Source organism: Falco naumanni, chromosome 5 (assembly GCF_017639655.2).
Source record: "Falco naumanni isolate bFalNau1 chromosome 5, bFalNau1.pat, whole genome shotgun sequence".
Lineage (NCBI taxonomy): Eukaryota > Metazoa > Chordata > Aves > Falconiformes > Falconidae > Falco > Falco naumanni.
The window spans coordinates 91917018-91936014 of NC_054058.1; the positions used below are offsets into that span (position 1 = coordinate 91917018).

Sequence of the window (18997 nt, forward strand, 5' to 3'; positions counted from 1 at the left end):
TAGGTACCCAATATGAAAGTTAGCATCTCGGATCAGTAATCAAGTCACTGTTGTGATTGTAGTAAATTCTATTGATTCACTTTGTAAATGATAAGTTAGTCAAAGATTAAGTGCTGCTAGAATCTTATGATCAACATTAAACTGTGAATAAACCTTAGACATCCTTCACATATAAACCATTGGGCAAATCTGACACTAAGATTGGATCTAGCTGCACCTTAGCTCTACTAAGAGTTTAGAAAGCAAGGGGATCAACTCTGAGCCTTGTGACTCAGTGGGTCTCCTTTACCCTTTTACATCTTTAGTCTCTGTGTAAATCACTTCAGCTTAATTTTGATTTGATTCTTCTTTTTGAGATTTATCTGTGTAGTAAGTAATAAATGATAAAAACCTGGGAGTAATGGCTGATACACCTGAAGGCTGTGCTGCTGTTCAGACAGACCTGGACAGGCCAGAGAGTTGAGCAGAGAGGAACCCATGAAGTTCCACAAAGGCAAGTGCAAGGTCCTGCACCTGGGGAGGAACAACCCCATGCACCAGTACAGGCTGGGGCTGACCTGCTGGAAGGCAGCTCTGCGGAGAAGGACCTGGGAGCCCTGGCGGGCAGCAGGTTGCCCATGGGCCAGCAGCATGCCCTGGTGGCCAAGGAGGCCAGTGGACCCTGGGGGGCATCGGGAGGAGCGTGGCCAGCAGGTCGAGGGAGGTTCTCCTGCCTCTATGCTCTGCCTGGTGAGGCTGCACCTGGAGTGCTGTGTCCAGTGCTGGGCTCCCCAGTTCCAGAGAGACAGGGAACTACTGGGGAGGGGCCAGCGCGGGGCTGCAAAGAGGATGAGGGGACTGGAGCATCTCCCTTCTGAGGGAAGGCTGAGGGAGCTGGGGCTGTTTAGCCTGGAGAAGAGAAGACTGAGAGGGGATCTTACCAATGCGTGCAAATATCTCAAGGTTGAGCATCAAGAGGACGGGGCCAGGCTCTTTTCAGCAGTGCCCTGTGGCAGGACAAGGGACAACGGGCACAAACTGCAGCACAAGGAGTTCCACCTGAATATGAGGAAAAAAGTTTTTCACTGTGAGGGTGACAGAGGACTGGAACAGGCTGCCCAGAGAGGCTGTGGAGTCTCCTTCTCTGGAGACATTCAAAACCTACCTGGAAGCGACTTTGTGCAACCTGCTCTAGGAGAAGCTGCTTTAGCTGGGAGCTGGACCAGATGATCTCCAGAGGTCCCTTCCAGCCCTGACCCTTCTGTGATTCTGTACCACCAAACTTTGTGAAGTCGCACTCCCACAAATTCATATTAAGACTATTTTGTTAACACCTTTGATGGTGATTCTTTAAGCAATCTGAAACACTCACTTGGGACACTTGTTATCCCTGGGACACCTACCTGAGGTAGTGCAAGGGTGCCCTGGATAAGAAGACAGCTTTGCCCTTCATGCAAGTGTGTTTTTCAGCACCAAGAGTGCACGTGGCATGCATGGTGCTGGGACCACACTGGAGAACTGTGTGAGGTTGAGAACTGCAACTGGTGCAGCCACTTTCATACTGCGTGCCAGGAATGGTCCTGGGAGCAGCCCATTCCTAACTATTCCCAGGCTTTGTCTCAGGTCTAGTCGGTTTGCTCCAAAACAGGAGCTGGAGTGAAGCAAAATTTTGCCCTTTGGCCTATTAGGGATCAGCACTTGAGTTCACTCACTATCGCTATTTTATTTAGCAGAGCAGAAGCCCCTCTCTGCTGACTACATAGGGAGCTGTAGCTCCTGCCTCAGCACTTCTGCTTACATGCTTAAAGCAGATCGTGTGAACACCCACCTTACTGTAGGCAACTGGGCACGCTGCCTGTGCCAAAGCGTTTACTACAGAAAACAATTGGGTCCCTGAGAGCATAGACCTGTGCGTAACAGATATAAATACAAAGTATTAGCTTACAGAAAGCAACATATGGATCGTCAGTAGAGAATAAAGCAATATGCATTTTATATATTCATGTGTTAATAAAAAACACACAAGGTAATAAGGATGCTTTACTCTTCAGCCTCTCTGTAAGACATTAACAGTGCAGTTTAGAATATGTGTGGCTTCCAGCTCTGACAGTGACACGTGTAGGTGACACCAAATGTGTAGTTAACACAGAAATAGCAGGTACCTACTGTTAATAATACAGGTATCCTAAATACATCCTAAGGGAACACGGCCAAACAGCTCACAGGGAGGTATGTAAACGTAATGGCTTAGGGAGAGAACAGAACACATTTAAAGATTGCATCATGAGTTACGCAATGAGACTGATACTCTTCACAACAAGACCGTGATACTGTAAAAATATTAAGAAAGTTTGAAAGGTTTTTCTACGCTGAAGTGTGTGTGCTCATTGTCAACACTGAAGAGTACTAAACTTAGATTTTTTTTTTGTTGCAATTTTGCAGCTGTAGGCTAATCCTTACAACAGCTTTAATTTCAGAGGGAAGCACCTAATAAGGAAGTGGGAATTCAATTAGTCTATATTTTTCTAGCAGTAAACAGATGGAACATCTCAAAGTAAACACAAACTATTCAAGGAACACAATTTGGTGAATGTATTTACCAATATTAGCAAAAATACCATTCTATGAGCAATAGGGCGGTTATTGCTCAGGACCAATGGCAAAAGAGCAAGTGTCATTGTCATTTTTTTACACTCAGCTCTCCAAAACTGGCAATTAGAGAGGTTCTCATTGATAGCATCATGGTATATAACATAAAATAAGAATGAGAGAAAAGAAAAGAAAAAGAGAGAAACAGAAGAAGACAAAAACAGCAGGGGAAGCAAAACCCCCCACCTTTGAAGTACCGTAGAGGAAAGTCAGAATCAAGCAAAGAAATAGGCTTGTGGGCTTTTGAAAACTTTCAAGTTGTGAAGATAGAGAAAAAGAGAGACAGGGAAAAAGAAAGACATAGTGAGTGAACAGGTGGAAATCTGTTTTAGGCACTGGTTCCAGCTGGGTTGGGTTAGGTCAGGAGAATCAATTAACAAGCAGCAGCTTTTAAGGCAAAAAAGTCTGAACATCAATGGTATTTGAAGAAAAAGAGGAGTAAATAAGCAACTGTTGTGGCATAGTCCCTCTCTATGCTCCCTCTTGCTCTTGGGATTGACATTGCTTTAAAAGCCCAACCATATTTGTTTGTAATCTGAAGGTGAAGCTGTGTATTAAAGAGCTTCCAGGCTGGCATTTGTTAAGAGGAACTTCTGCTGAAGTAAACGTCAGACCTTTACTAGGTTTCTTTGCAGGAAGATGTAATCCAGGTGGGTGTCATTCAGATCTGCTTTCAAGTGTCAGCCCCACATTCAGACCTGCACATGGTTTTCTGGCAGGATCCGTCCCAAGCTTGCCTGTGAGTTGGGCCCTTTGTGAGGCACCACACAGCTGCTTGCTCTGGAGTTGAACCCAGATCCTGCCTTTCTATGAGGCAGGGATGAGAGGAACGGATGGGGTTTCCTTCTGCTTAGAAACTTCTTTCTCTAAACATCACCAGCCTTCACAAACTCGGCTAATAGCCTGCCTCAGGAAAAGCATTTATCAGTTGCCCTGCCCTGTGCCTGAAGGCTGGAATTGCTGGAGGATACAGGCTGGCCCAACACCCACATACCTTCCTTCTTGGAGCCAACGCAGAGCACATGGGAGCAGATGAACTATCCCAGCTGCCATCTTCGGGTAAAGGCTTACATGCTCTCACACCACCCCTTAATGTGGGTGCAGGGTTCAGAGCCCATTGCAGACAGGCAGCCCACCCCATACGTGAACATGCAGCAACCCCCTCCATCCTGGGCATCCTACCTGCTGTTTCCAACCCTCACTTGCTGCTGGAAGAGGGCAAGGGACCACAAAATCAGGAAAGGCTTGGGTTTCTGCAACCATTGTCATTCACTGTGGACATACAGATGAAGGCAGGATGGGCTTGTTTCTCATGAAGATGTCTGTGAACTGGGTTTGGACTCCTCTGTGGGTATCACCTTCCTCATGGCAAATGCCTTCTCTCAACTGCAGCTCACTTCCTGCAAGCCAGAGGTGCTTTGGTCCCTGCAGACCAGGCTGTCTGCCACTCCATGCAGAAACGACCTCTCCAACAATGCTGTTTCTCCTATTCCTCCAAATAGCACGTTTTACACAAACTGGTGTGCTGGCAAGTTCTGTTTGAACAGAAAAAATTACTTCAGTATCACAGTGATCTTTCAATTTTTCCCAATAATCTTGCTGTGTATATTACATTGTGCTTTGGGGCCAGCAAAGCCTCAAAATTGTGTTAGGTTTTTGAGCAAACAGCAATATTAAAAAATAGATCCTGCCCTCAAAGTTTATAGTTCAGGAAAAAAAAAAAAAAACAGAGATAGGGAAAAATGGAGGCGGCATATAAAGTGAATAGAGTTTGTAGTTATGTTAGCTGCACTGTCCTCCTTATTCCCCACCAGGGAAAAAGAATGGGAAGTAGACAGGGTGTGAGAGATTATTTCTTACAGACATGCTCATTCCTCAAATTCATTCATAAAAAGTAAACAGGGAAGAGAGGCAGGGCACTGTAGCACTGCAAATTGTGATTCTGTGAAATTACACTGGAACTATCTAATGCATCAGTGCTTGTCACTTGAAATTGCTGCACCAGTTATTTGGGAGTTATGTGAAAAGACAAAAAAAAATCATTTTTAGTCATCAAATTCGCCTAACTGTTGGGAAACAGGGTTCATGAACACAGATCAAAGAAAGTATCTGAGACTCAGGGTAAGAGAGGAGATGAGAGGGTCCTCCTAGATGTGTGAGAACCTGTCATGGTTTGAGCTCAGACAGCAACTAAGTACCACACAGCCACTTGCTCACTCACCAGCCCAGTGGAATGGGGAAGAGAATCAGAAAAAGGTAAAACCCATGGGCTGAGATAAGATCAGTTTAATTAATTATTATTATATTTGTGTATATATATTTAAAATTAATAATAGGAAGATGATGATGATAATGATAATAAATATAACAATAAATATAATAATAAAGATAAAGAGGAGAGGGAGAAAGAGGAATAAAACCCAAGGGAAAACAGCAAGTGATGCACAATGCAACAGCTCACCACCAGCTGACCGATGCCCAGTCAGTCCCTGAGCAGTGATTGCCCCCCACCCCCAGCCAGCTCCCCCCAGTTTATATACTGGGCATGACGTTCTATGGTATGGAATATCCCTTTAGCTAGTTCGGGCCAGCCGTCCTGGCTGTGCTCCCTCCTGGCTTCTTGCGCACCTCCTCACCAGCAGAGCACGGGAAACGGCAAAGTCCTTGACGCAGGGTGAGCACTACTTAGCAACACCTAAAACATCAGCGTGTCGTCAACATGATTCTCATGCTGAATCCAAAGCCCAGCACTGTACCAGCTGCTAAGGAGAAAGTTAATGCTATCCCAGCCGAAATGAGGACAGATCCCCGACGAAAAGAATTACTAATAAAAGAAAATAAACCTTTTAAAATAAACCATTGATTTGTTGTAGCAGGGGCAACTGCAAATGAGCAATGTTGTCTGCGGCCATAAAAGCTGCCACTGTCAGCCTCTTCCTGATGCTGCCTAGGATCACCATTCATTAGACCCAGGACCAAGGTATTTGGGACTGGTACCCTGGGATGGGACCTGCTTCTATTCCCTATTACATTAGGTGTCCAGCTGGAACTCTTCTGGATGATACTTCTAGGTGCTGATACCCCCGCATAATTACACTGCTATTCTCTGGGAACCTCTGTTCACTCTTCCTTTCTGATGCAACATTAAGAACCAACACCCTATTCTAGTTTTATTTTCTAATTGGTTGCCTTGATGAGTTGGACCATTGATTTAAGATGTCTTCATTAGTGAAAAGGATGAACTTTCCATTCTAGAGAGACTTTGATCAAGCTTCTGAGAAAGCAAGTCAGCTTATGAAAAGCACCAAAGCAAACCTGTTGCTCAGGAACAACACAAATGCCTGCTTGAGACCCAACTTTCCAGACTGGGGCATACTCACATCAGGTTCATCTTCTGAGCAGTTGAGAATCTCTCACAAGTCTCTATTGAATTCTTTTTCTCAACCATTTTTCCCCCTGGAAGGTTTTAATGTCTCTCTCCAAATTGCAAAATTGAGAGCTGATTTAAAGACCTTTTTTTTCTACTCAGCAATCATCATCTCCTGAGTCCAAAGCAAAGACATAGCTGGGTTTCTCAGTCCCAAAATAGTAAGAATTGGGCATTTGGTTAATGACATGGTCAAATCAACATGTTTTTTCCATCATTTACCCTTTGGAAAAATTTACTGACATTTTCAGGAAAAATCCATCCTGAGACAAATGACAAAGTGCAGTCTAAGAAAGCTATATAACCGTGTCTTATTTCCGATGGGAAGCACTGAACAGCTTTAACTGTGGCTGGCACCTGAAGAAGTGAGAGTATGTCTGCACCACATGCTGCAGCTTCAAGCATATATCTCTGAACTAGGGTACACCTAGCCACCTGAGCACAGAGCTCTGCTCTGTGGGCTAATTTGTCATTCAGACAGAGGGTTTATTAATTTAGCGCTGAACATCACACTAATGCAGCCACGTTCAACAGGTAGCCCAGGTACCACTGAATCCCTGAATATTTAGTAGTGCATCTGCATCGTTGTTTGCCTTATGGCCTTCCATTTTCTTGCACTTGGTGTAAGCCACTCAACACGCTGCAACTTCATATACGCAATATAAGCTATCCTCTACTAGTAAGCCATGCCTCAAGATGGTAACAGTTGGTCCTCAAAATTTCCTGTGCCAGGAGAATAACTTATTAATTCCTTTTTATTGAGTCGTGAGTATTGTTGTGTCCCCAAAATGTCCATGCTTGATGAAACGCAGTAAAACAGTAGCATAGTAGCATGGTCTACATCTGTCATAAGCAGTGGTTTTGCAACAGCAAACTGCCACACCAGATGTGTTCTGCAACATGATTTTATCTTGGGGACTGATGCTAAAAAAATTCAACCAAGAAGTCACTGTGACTTCAAGGGATTCTACTTATATGTATAAACATTTAAAGGTTCAGATTTGCTCATACCTGCTATCCAGCCAGAAATATCTCTGGACTTTTCAGCGAAGCTTGTAAATGTTCAGAAATACACTTGGGTACAATAATGTGCCAAAAAAGATATTGCATTACAAGAAAGTAGACATTCACCAAAGAATATTAGAAATGAAGGCATTACTCTTACACTAGGAGCAAAACTACAGCAACAAGTACTTAGGGAGGGGGAGATGGGACCAGAGAAGGACAGCAAGGCAGGCAGAGGCAGTAACATTATTGCCAAGGGTGCCGTCCCACAGTACTTGAGCAAGATGAGTAAAGCAGGTTGAGTGACAGTAACTACGGTCAGCCAAGGGTCCATAGTTTCTGCACATCCACCAGGCAAGTCCATGGCAATAAGGCAGGTCCAAGCTTAAGTAGGAAAATCGAGTCAGCAAATTAGAGTCAGGATCAGGATCAGTGAGGCAGTATGAGAGCAGCCAAGAGTTGCTGATGCCCAGAAATGTTCATAATAATGCAGACCCAAGGTTATGCCAAGAGGTCAGGTGCAGATGGTCAGGGTGATGGACATGGCTGCAACAGAGCCCAGGCACAAACAAGGGCAGGGGTCTGAGCTGAAATGCAGCTCCAGAGTGAAGGAGCTGTTTCGCACAGCTTTCCCACACAACACACCTAAACACAACTAACCTGAGCCAAGGTTATGCAGAAGTACCATGTCAGCACCAATCTTTAGCACAGGCAGACAGCTCAGGATGTGGGAGTGTGCTCAAGGGCCTGACAATAAAAAGTACAAAATGAGATGTGTAACTGGCATGTTTTATGCCCCACTTGTCATATATCACCAAACCTAGCTGGAAAAAGAACTACTCAAGCATCCCAGATGAGACTCAAAGTGCCAGGACTGAGAGAGGAGAAAGTGGCAAGTAAAGCAGAGACAGTTTTTGTAATTCAAAGGCATATTCCTTTAGTTCCAACATGTGCTAGGACAATTTCAGCTTTCCCTAACTGAAGTCAGATGACAAAAGTTTTCTAGGGTGACCTGAATGCATTCTTGCTGTTATGATCTGGTGTCTGAACCTATCTATTGGTCAAAAAAACTATCAATGAAATTCACTTGACCAGTGGTTTTAAATGTACCACTACTTTGGTGTTAAACAAGACAATGTCTCAATGTAAGTCAGTCTTTTGGGATCAGCTTTGCCTGAACAAAATGCTGCAGGCCAAATATAAATCTAATTATCCTCCAGCATCCCAGGCTACTAAAACAAACACGAAAGTGTGTCAGCAGTTTTATCAGCTAAGTTCTAGAAACTGTTTCATGAGAGGTTTTGAACGTGGAAATGGCTATAAATCCTGCATGCTGCCATCCACTGCATCCAAGGCTTGGAAAACACTAATTCAAAGAAAAGTGGTTATGAAGTTTTGACTGTAAAAGGTAACACTCTTTATGTCTAATAATGTTGACACTGAAGTACTACTAATCCTCAACAATTTGCTTCTTGGTTCAATAGAAGAATGTGGCACTCCAGCTGCTATTTTGAGATCAACATCTGTCCACGCCTTATGGAGATTTTGACTTTACAAAGAAAACTAACAGCATATGCTGGCTTCTGGAATTTATAGAATACTATAGAATGATAAAGCATTAAAAGCATATTTAAAATTGCAATATATGAAGAATGGGAAGTGTCAGGTGACATAATTAGCTAAAAGAAATGCCATGGAATTCTGAAATGTTATTTACATATAATGAATTTGGAATACAATGGCCTGAGACTTTCAAGTCATGGAGGGTTATGCAAACCACGTACAGGTGTGGTGGGTAAACCAAGCATTCTTAGTTACAGAACTCACAGCCAAATGCCAGAAGAGACAACTCTGCTCTTCCAGGCTTCCTTGCACAGAGCAATCAAAGGACTTCTACAAAGGATGGAATAAAATAACTTTTTAGAAAGCTGCCTGAACTCAAAGTCCCTAGACAGTGCAGGCATGCCAGCAAATTTACCTCATATGTGGAAATCCCCTTCTACCAGATTGCAGCTTCCAGCTGGAAACCTCACCTGCAAGCTATTATGCTTTTGTCTAAAACATTGAGACGTTTGTCACTTCTCATTCCCACATGTAAGCATTTATACAACATCATCAGTCACCTTCAAAGCTGAGGGGATCGTACCCCTTAAATTTAATATTCAGATTTATTTTACAGCTTCTTATTTTTTTCTGGCTTTAATCATGGGCAATGATGCAGCTTTCAATCAGTACACGTGGACACATTTCTTCACGTATAGATGTTTCTCCAGTATTTACACCTCTAGCTGAAGATGACATAGAGGAACTAAGGCACTGAAAACTTGTTGAAAGTCAGTATAGCCAAGAAGTTGTGGATAGGTATGTGCCTATAACAAACTTTTAAAAGAACATTATTTAACTGTGAAGTAAAGTAGAAAAACCATGAGGATCACCCAGCCCTAAACAACTATTCTTGAGCATCTACCCAGCAGTTTGAATGTCCTATTGAAAAAAGAGTGTGCTCACGACATTGAATGTTGCACCATCATGCCCAATGGGAGATACCTGACTGTAAATCTGTCTCGTGTGCCTCACTTCACCATTTAAAACAGTTATTTTTAAGGAAAAGAGTAAAAAAGAACTAACTAAGTTCAGAGGCAACATTTTTGTTACCAGGATTCAGCACTAAGATTTGAAGCCTTGAACCTCTACCATCACAACTGACTGCCTTCAAAACTAGCATGCTGGCTGAGCACAGCAGCTCAGCATGGAGCTCCGACTGCTTCCAGGAGCTAGAAGTAAGACAGCTCAAAATAATGCCCAAGGGCAGGCAGACAACAGACTTATGACCTATTTCTAAGTTTGGCTTGGCTTTGAGGGTAAAAAAACTATGCTACACCTATAATCTATAACCTTTGCCTTAAAGAAGACCTCTTCCACACAGTATTGTTTTCCTTGACCTCATTCAATACAGCTGCTGTGGCTGGTAAGCTGGGAACAAGGGATGCTGAGCGCCTGTGTGAAATGGAGCGTTCCTGTGCAGTTGCTAAAATTATTATGAGGACTGAAAGAGAGAGCATGGAAATAGCAGTTAAAATCTTACAGTTCTTCAAATGCTGATCAGAATTCTGCATGACACAGAAAAGACTCCCAGAGCCCAGCGCATCTCCCCTGCTGGACATGAAAACCCTTTTATAAACTGAAGAGTTATGAGGGCTTCTTAAAGAAAAGGCAGCAACAGCCCTTAGAACTTAAATCTGTTGCTGATTTGCAGTCTTGCCACCTTCACTCCCCTTCCTCCACCTTCCTTAATAAATGGTTTAAAACATCTAGTGTTCGAAGATATAAAGCATTACATTTACACTGAAGTCACTAGGATTATCCTTCTGTCCAGCCAGCACTTTAGCAAAGACTCCCTGGTAACAAACATTCAGACACCAGAGAACTCTACCCACAGAGTGCAAACAAAAGCACCTTCACGGTACATAAATCCTCTTCCTAACTTCCTAAAGGAGTCTTTACCGTGTGCTCAGAAGACAGAGAGATCTGGCTCTTGCAGACAAGTCGAAGAATCTATTTCAAATCATCGGACTCTTGTAGGATGACCTGTTGTTCTTCAATCTCTTTTATACCAGGTAATTTCTAACTCACTACTTTCAAGGGTGGTTTATCAAACATCTCAGAAAAGGTGATTTCAGAGTAACACCCTCTGCCTGGTTTGCATTCTTTCCAGCTATTCAGAGCTAGCACTTTGCTGAATTTACGGTTGACATGTTTCTTAACATTACTCAACTTCTTTGAGGCAGCTTTTAGTGGCAGTTAGTCCTTGTCAGCCTCAGGCGTAGACCCAATACCTACCATGCATCCAGATGCTTCCTTGTGCCTTTGTAGATGTTTCCACTTTCTGCATGGGGCTGACAGACACAAACACTGCTCACATCACATAGCTACAAAAATGCCTCAGGAAGAAAAACAGGCTCCCAAGCAACATATCTGCAGTTTGTGAATAATGACCTACATGAAGAGAAAGATCAGGTACAGAAAAAAAGCCATGTTTCTTCTCCCATTTTCAATGTAATATTTTTCTTCAAGGGAGAAAATACCAATAAGAAAACCTTGCAAAGATTGCTTGCTTTTAAGTGTGCCACACAAGATATGTATTACCCATTTCACTCCAGGATAGTATATTGCCTTCCAATTGCCTCATCTCTTGAATACTGGAAGCCCTGAGAAATAGAGGCGATAAGGTGCAAGTGTCTTATGTCCCAGCCTCCTGGGAACCCAGGAGGGCTGCTGGTGAGAGAGGGAGATCCCATGAAGATCTTACAGGAGCCAGTGGCTGATCTACAGGCAAAAGTCCCATGGAGGCATTTTTGGTGACACAGGCAGTACACCAGCCAGGCACCTTCATGCCAGGGCCTGGGTCTCCCGATGGGTGCTCCTGCATGCTTCTCCTTTGCAGTACATCTTCCAAGACCCAGTACTGCCTGGTCTTTTGCCATTTCCTGTATAATATGAGCATTTCTGTGGAAGGGACACTATGAAAGCAAAGGCTGGGTTTGATATGGGGTTGGAAACGTCTGTGCAAACAAGGGTAAGTGATCTGACAAATGCTAACATAAGTGCTATCCTCCCAGTACACCCCAGCATACATGCTCCATAAAGGAACTACCTTATGGATGGAAATCATCCCATCCAGGTGTACACACGTATGTGGGTAAGAATAACCGACTTTTCTTCCTCAAGGGACATCTTTCTCTACCACCACATGGAAGGCAACAGAGAAAGCCTTCTCACCTCTCCAATACATGCAGTATTCAGGTGTTGCTACCCCTGTAAGCATAGTCATCACTGTGCACTTCTGGAGGAACAGCCAAGCTGGAGACCAAAACTGGAACCCCTTCCAGGATCATTAAACCCAGGCAGGACCATTAAAGCTGTTGGTAACAGGGGGCTGTACTCTGACCAGCCACAGACAAACTCCTGCTTCTCTGCAAGGTGTGCAAATGTGCCTGAAGTCCATGAAGCCACTGGGAGAAAATACTCTGCAGTTTCAAAGAAGTGGTGTAGTCTAAGCTGATCATTAGGCATAGGGATGAAGCGGAAGTACCTGTTCTGCAAGGATGCAGGTGCTGGAGGCCAGGACCAGGATACTTACTTGCCTTCAATTTTTGCTGTTTTATTGTTATACTGTCAGTTGCTGCAGATTTAGTCCATGCTCATTTGTGCAGACCTTAGTGGCTGATAGCCCTCTTTGAGCTAACCAGTACCTGCAAGAGCTCTACTTCAGTATCACACATGTACCCCAACCTGACCTTTGGCTTGACTGTGCAATAAAAGCTCAGAGAAAGAGGTGTCAGCTTTTTATTTCTCCAAGGAACTGAAGACCAAAGAATTCACAAGTTAACTTGGAGCTGACTTTCCAAAATCCCATAAAGCCAGCAGCTTCTTTGGCACCAGCACGATGAATGCCTCTTAGGTAGGAACAAAATGCGGCAAAACTCAGCATCTGGTAGCAGCTGATATTTTAGTACATTCCTGTTAAAAATGGCAAAGAGGGGCCCAGGAAACATTCTTGGGAGCTTGATATTCAAGAAGAGGCAGGTATCGAAGTCACAGAGGTACCACATGAGGCCCAGTACAGGCATGGCTTCTGAGTGTTCATCCTCAAAAGAAACTGGAAACAAAACAGTGCATTTTAAGATGCATTCATACCTTCTTCTTCTATTACATTTGCATAGGTTGAAATTTCACAACAGCTATGCCCACAATGAAACAATAACTTTTCAAATAACTACTAACTAAAAAGCAGCACAGGCCTTTCCACAGCTGATACCTCAGCCTGTTTCCCAATTTGGAAAGGACCATTCTCAGCACCTGCCTCCATGCCTTTAACATGAACAGAATTGGATCACGGCAGGGAGTGGGAGAGAAAGAACGCAGAGAACCATTTGGGACGAGGAGACTCAGGGATGACTTATGAGCCCCACTAAGAAGCATGTTCTAGCTTTGCAGTACTGTGACTCTGGGAATAAGATGCTTTTCTAAATAAAATACCCATAGCTATTTGTAGATAAATGTTAATCAAAATCTTGCAGAAATGACTGAGTATCTTTAGGTTTCAGTTTCTGCTCACATATACTATTACAGTCTTACTAGTTACTTCTCAAAATCTGACAGTTTCAAAAGAAATCGGTATTAAAGTGAATTGGTAATGTGGAAAACAGCCTGTGATGTAAAGGAATTAAACACTTCATGAAAGAAAATGTCGAAATCAAAATAAATGGTGGGAGTTGATGTGCAGTCAGATCTTCATTGCCAGAAATGAGAAATTTCCCTCCTTACCCAGCAGTGTGAGCAGCCACCAGGCAACAGCCACCACAAACAGGTTTTTGAGGAGTCTTTCCCCACATCCGTGTGACTGTACTAACCATAACCAATGGGGGATCGTCCTGGTCACTAACCATCCCATGGGGAAGGGTGGTCAGCCTCCAGCTGGCAGGAATAAACCCGATTTGCAGCTTTCTCCAAAAGGAAAATTCACACGCCAGGGTCAGAATTACCCCCTGGGCATTTCAGGAGCCTGTGCTTATTGCGCTTCCAGGGAGTGCCATCTAGACATGGCCTCACGATCAGGAAGATGCAAAAGGAAAATGGCTGGGACAGGGGTTTGCACACCAACGCTGCAGTTTGTCTCCCGTACCCAGAAGGGCAGTAAAGCAAGACGCAGGGCACTGTTCTGCCTCTGTGCAAAACCTGGCTGAGCTCTCACCTCAGCCTCACTCTCCCCATCTCAGGAAGGAAATAGTGGAGACAGGGAAGGAGCACAGAAGGGCAACTAGAATGATGCCTTGCAAGGAGAACTAAAAATGCCGAGGGGGCATACAAACAAAGCTTACAAAATCACAAAGCATAGGAAAAGTAAAATGCACAACTTATCCACCAAACCTTTCAAATACCAGAACTATAGATCACTCACTGAAAACAGCAGGGTATGAGTCTAAAACATATAAACTGCTTTTTCACATGGGTTGTAGTGAACCTGTGGAATCTGTTGCCACAGGGACCTGCAGAAGCAAAGGTTCAAGCTGGTTCATGAGCAACAGGTCCATAAACAGATACTGAAGAAACAGACCAGGATTTTCCCTCCCTAATACCTCTTGCACCATGAATGTGGATACTAGAGGTGTACAAGTAGAATGGACACAGAAAGCAACTAGATTTCTGTGTTCTTCCTGAAGAGCATTTTTGATTGCCAACATCATGGACTGGTCTGGCCTCATAGGACATTTCTTGCATTCTTGGAAACCTAATGACATGTCCATGAGATTTCCATCAGTCTTCAACAGCATCTTCCTACACAGCATCCAATAAACAGGCAGAGCCTTTGCTGGTGCAGACCTTGAGCAAGGTACAGAGATGTTCATAACTTGAAGAGGAATAAGCCCCTAACAGCCAACTTCAGGGATTCTATGAAGAAAACCACAAAAATGACTGGGGCACAAGCTCAGCAAAGAGCAGGATTAGGGGGAGAATTATGTATTTGACTTGTGCAGCGTGCTGGAGGCTGGGGAGGTCACTAAAACACGAGTCTCAAGTCTTCATACTTTGAAACAGAATAAAGCATGCTGCTTAGTGGTATAGTCAGAAAATTGGGCCCAATTTCAATTTTCTCTGACTTAGTTCAAATAAAGATAACAAAATAACTATATAAAAAAATAACACAGAAATACAGCTTTTCCCTGTGCACTTTGGCTCTTCCGGTAGTCTTAGGTTTTCCCAAATATAATGCCAACACTACTACAATGCTTACAACACTAACCTTGCTAACCAGCCAGGGGCCAGTGATGTATACAGTATGTACACAACAGCATTTGTATTCAGGGTTGTTTCACAAAACACTACCTTTTGTTTTTTTCAGTACCTGTCAAAATACTGTAATAGGGCAGATAGCAAATCCTCAAATAGTTGCTTGTGGCTTTCTTAAACTCCACAGTTTTAAGAATTGTTACATCAAGAAAATTAATCTATAAAACAAGTAAAACAGACTAAGATGACATCCAGGGTTGCCTACTCTGCTCAAGACAAATCAGTGATGAAAAAGATGTTAATCCCGCTGTAAAACATACTGTAGCAGAATCAGCTGAAATACACGCCCTGGCATTGCCCTCTCCCCACCTCAGCTCGCTGCATCAGTTTCTCTTTGACCTCTTTTGTTTAAGTATAAGCAAGTGGCTGACATGATCTTCCACCAAGTTTACTCCTTCTGGGCTTTCAGCTCAGAATTAAACCATAAGGTGAACCTTACATTCTTAGTTCTATGCCATGCGATTGTTCTTCCACAAGTCCATCATCCAGCAGCCATTGTTTTGGTTTTATTTATTTTTAAATTCTTTCTCTTATTCCTATTTTTAGTAGTTGTTTCTCCTTTTTCAGCCTTCGTAGTAATAGGTCCCAGGCCTGTCAACCCCAAATAACTAAGTTGTGTCTACCACTACAGAAGCCACTTCACTTTTTCCTTTCCATCTGATCCTGTCATGATGCTCTTTCACAGCCCTCTTCCCACTATATTGCTCCCTGGCTGAAGCACTGGCTACAGCCAGAAGCTACTTTTAGTATTCCAAGTCTGGTGCTCATTTGCCTCAGCAGTGATTAGCCTAGCCTAATGCAACCATATTTGCAAGTTTATAAGGACAGCTCATGCTCTAATGAATCTCGTTTGTGCTCAGAGGCTTGTCTCACTTTTTAACTGAATTTAAGGTCACAGAAATATGTTTATAAACGTTTTAATATATTATAAATATATTTTATGTTGAACTGAATTTGCATTGCACTCCCTGGTAATGTTTATCAAACACTAATTTTTATAAAGATCATAAACCACACATGACATAAAAGTTAATAGAGACAAAGGAAAGTTAATCTTTCAAAATGTAAGGAAACAGAACCCAGATCCTTAATCCAATCTTACCATTTATTTCAAACTGCCCCGGAAGTTCACCCAAATTACCTATATTATTAGTTATTACTGAAGAAGTTGTTTTCTATTGTTACTATGGTGGCCACTTCTGCAAACCCAGCTTTGAAGTGACTGTTAATCAGTCCTGGAAGAAAGTGTGCTTAGTTGCTATCAGAGCTACTTGGAACTATGGAGGTTAAACATGGTATCTACTAAAGAAGTACGGTTTTCTCCTTTAAACTCGGTGTCAGAAGGAAAATTCTACATTTGATTTGTCTGAACACAACATGAGGAAAATTTCATAGTACGTGAAACAAAAGGTGGATCCAAGTCCTGACAGAGCAATGCTTGGTGTGACAGTCTGGTTCGCCTTAATATGGAGCTCCATGTGCTTTCCAAATATGTTTTGTTTGCTAGCATGAGGCCAACCCACTAAGTGCTTCATATTCCACAAGGTTTCTTGGTACTAACCTTCTATTAATCCGATCATTTTATATTTACACAGTACTTTGAATATGCCTGAACCAGACCTTAAGCTGACAGCAAAACACCTCAAACAGAAAAGTGTAGCTTTCCTTTTAATACTTAACCCATCATTCTCAACATGACTTATGTAATGTGTCCACAAGTACTGGAGTGTTTCACGGCAGAAGGTTGATCTTTTAATTTATTTCCATTCACTCAATCAAAAGTCACACCTGAAAACAGATTCACCAGAAACATCTCAAGTGGCAATAGTCAGAAAGCTTGAACTGTTAAGGAGACAGAAAAAGTCCTGAACAAATGTGAATAGGGGCATGCCAAGCAGATTTCCTAATTTAGGAATATTCTATTTATATCTACTTCGAAGTGGTTGCTTTTACAATGGTCAGTGTTCAACCACAATTCAAACAGAAAGGCTGTAAAAATATTCAGAATAGTAGCAGCTTTAGATTCAACAGATACAGAAATTCAATGTCTGAGATACACGGTTCCAATTTCAACTGTGATTGTTGATGCAAGCCAAATGACAACTTACAAAAATTATGTCCACGTCAAGTTCAGAAATGTTTCAGTTCACTCACCCAAACTGAATGATAACTTCTATGCAAATATCGGAATTGGTAATGATAAAGATGCTTTCATCAGCTCATTGCTAAGGTAGTACATTTTGTGCTCTACATCACATTAAAACCTGTTTTTTAACTATAACAGGACAAATAAGGCTTGGCCGGTAGGTAATTTCACAACTAGAAAAGGACAAATTAATTTAAGGAACCACAGATTAAAAACTATCACCTGGAATTCTTAGTTTTGTGTTGGTGCAAATTGTGTAGATGTGTACCAGGACTTGACCTGTCTACTTCTGATTTGAGATTAAGAGCTTCTCTTACAGAGAGCCACCTTCCATTAATGGGACAGTAGGGGAGAAGCTGACAGTATGTTCTGCAATGCCCAGTATAGACAGGCTGCAGAATTAGTGTTACTTTAACCCTCCCAACACCAAGACACTCCACTTGCAATTGAAAGCTTGTCTGGGTTGGAGTCTCCAGCTATATGAATTCAGTGGAGTTCAACCCATTCTGCAGTATAATTCATAGGTCAGCTCTTGCAACAAATGACTTTGCCACAAATGAGGAGGACTTCTGCTTTCAGTTTTCTTTTTTTTAAAAAAAAAAATGATGAAAAAAACCAGAACTACTTTCCAAAAGAAAGAACTACTTTTCCAACAGAAAATATTTTATTCTTCCTCAGAAAAAAAGTACAGGAGATCTGAAAATACTGTAAATCATAATATTTAGAGGAATATTTTCTTATTATTAAGTTTCCTTCACTGGTGAAATCAGCTTAAGAAACAAAACTTCTCGCCTATCAGACAGTCCACTCTTATCTACGATAAATCTGTTCTTTCATTGCAGATTAGTTTGGCAAGTAAAGGAATCCTACTTTGGCATACATAACCCTGAACACTACCATCAGACAGACACATCTCAGAGACAAACACTTTTAATATGCCATCCCTGAAGTAACTTGCAAAGTAGATGCTTCCTCTTCTCACCGAGTTCGGTTCCAGGATTGTGTAATCCTGGTCAACTTTGGGCTCCTTTCAAAGGCTAGGGGGGATTCAGTGACTCTCAAGGGGTGAAAGGGAGATATCATTCAAAGGTTAAAGCTTAAATTCCCATTCTTTATCTTCCTAGGTAAGCAGCATTTTATTATAGCAACCTAAAATGCTTCTAGGTAGGTGCAGTGCTTCTTCAGCAGCAAGAAAGGTAATGGGCTCTGAAAACAGGTTGCCTGCTTCAGTGCCATAAGCACAGTCCTTGCAATGCAGAAACCACCCAAAAATGGTCTGTGAGACCAATTTTATAACATGCTGAAATATGAAAGTCAGATGCTGCATCTTGACAGCTGGTACTTCACTCATTCCTGTGATCTGCTGTTGTCTGAATGAATCCACTGGCTTCTCAAGAGCCCTGGATCCTCTGTTATATCAAGGATTAAAATATTGTGTGTTTTTTACAACTGCTCTCACAAAAACATAGGATAGTAGAAAAGTGTGGCTCAAGATGATGAATTGACAGTGAAAATTTTTAAGCAATAAATTTAACTATCTAGACGTTCTCAATTTGCACCTACAAGGACATAAAACCATAGTCAACTCTTCCAAGAAAATAAACATTTTCCAAGTTTTTTTCTTCTATTGATTTCAATTGCCAAAACACCTCAGTTTCCCAAAGATGGATAGTTCTAGCACACTGTCAGCCAAAGTACCCAACACAATGCTGGGGTTTTTTTTTATTAAGCTCAAGAACTGTTCAGCTGACAAACATCAAGAATTTCACTAGCTTTAAGCTCACAACGTTACTTCACCAAAACATGATTTTGCATCAGACCAAAAGCAATTGCTGCTGCCTCTTGGCAGCGGTGTGGCTTTTAAATGGGCAAAGTCAGTATCAGCCTGTCCCCTAGTTTCACAAGGAAGAAGTGAAACTTCCCAAACTGAACTTGGACTC

The 18997-nt window shown here is 42.3% G+C and overlaps 1 long non-coding RNA gene across 2 annotated transcripts; it reads right to left on the reverse strand.

Annotated features, from left to right (window-relative positions):
* Window positions 1-994: 994 nt before the first annotated feature.
* Window positions 995-8008, reverse strand: LOC121088330. 2 transcript variants are annotated; one of them, XR_005827910.1, is made up of 3 exons: window positions 7721-8008; window positions 3811-4163; window positions 995-1038 (listed from the first exon to the last, which is right to left on the reverse strand). It is a non-coding gene; the product is annotated as an uncharacterized LOC121088330 (long non-coding RNA). The 2 variants fall into 2 exon arrangements; XR_005827909.1 differs by lacking the exon at window positions 995-1038 and having other exon boundaries at window positions 1949-4163.
* Between the last annotated feature and the right edge of the window lie 10989 nt (window positions 8009-18997).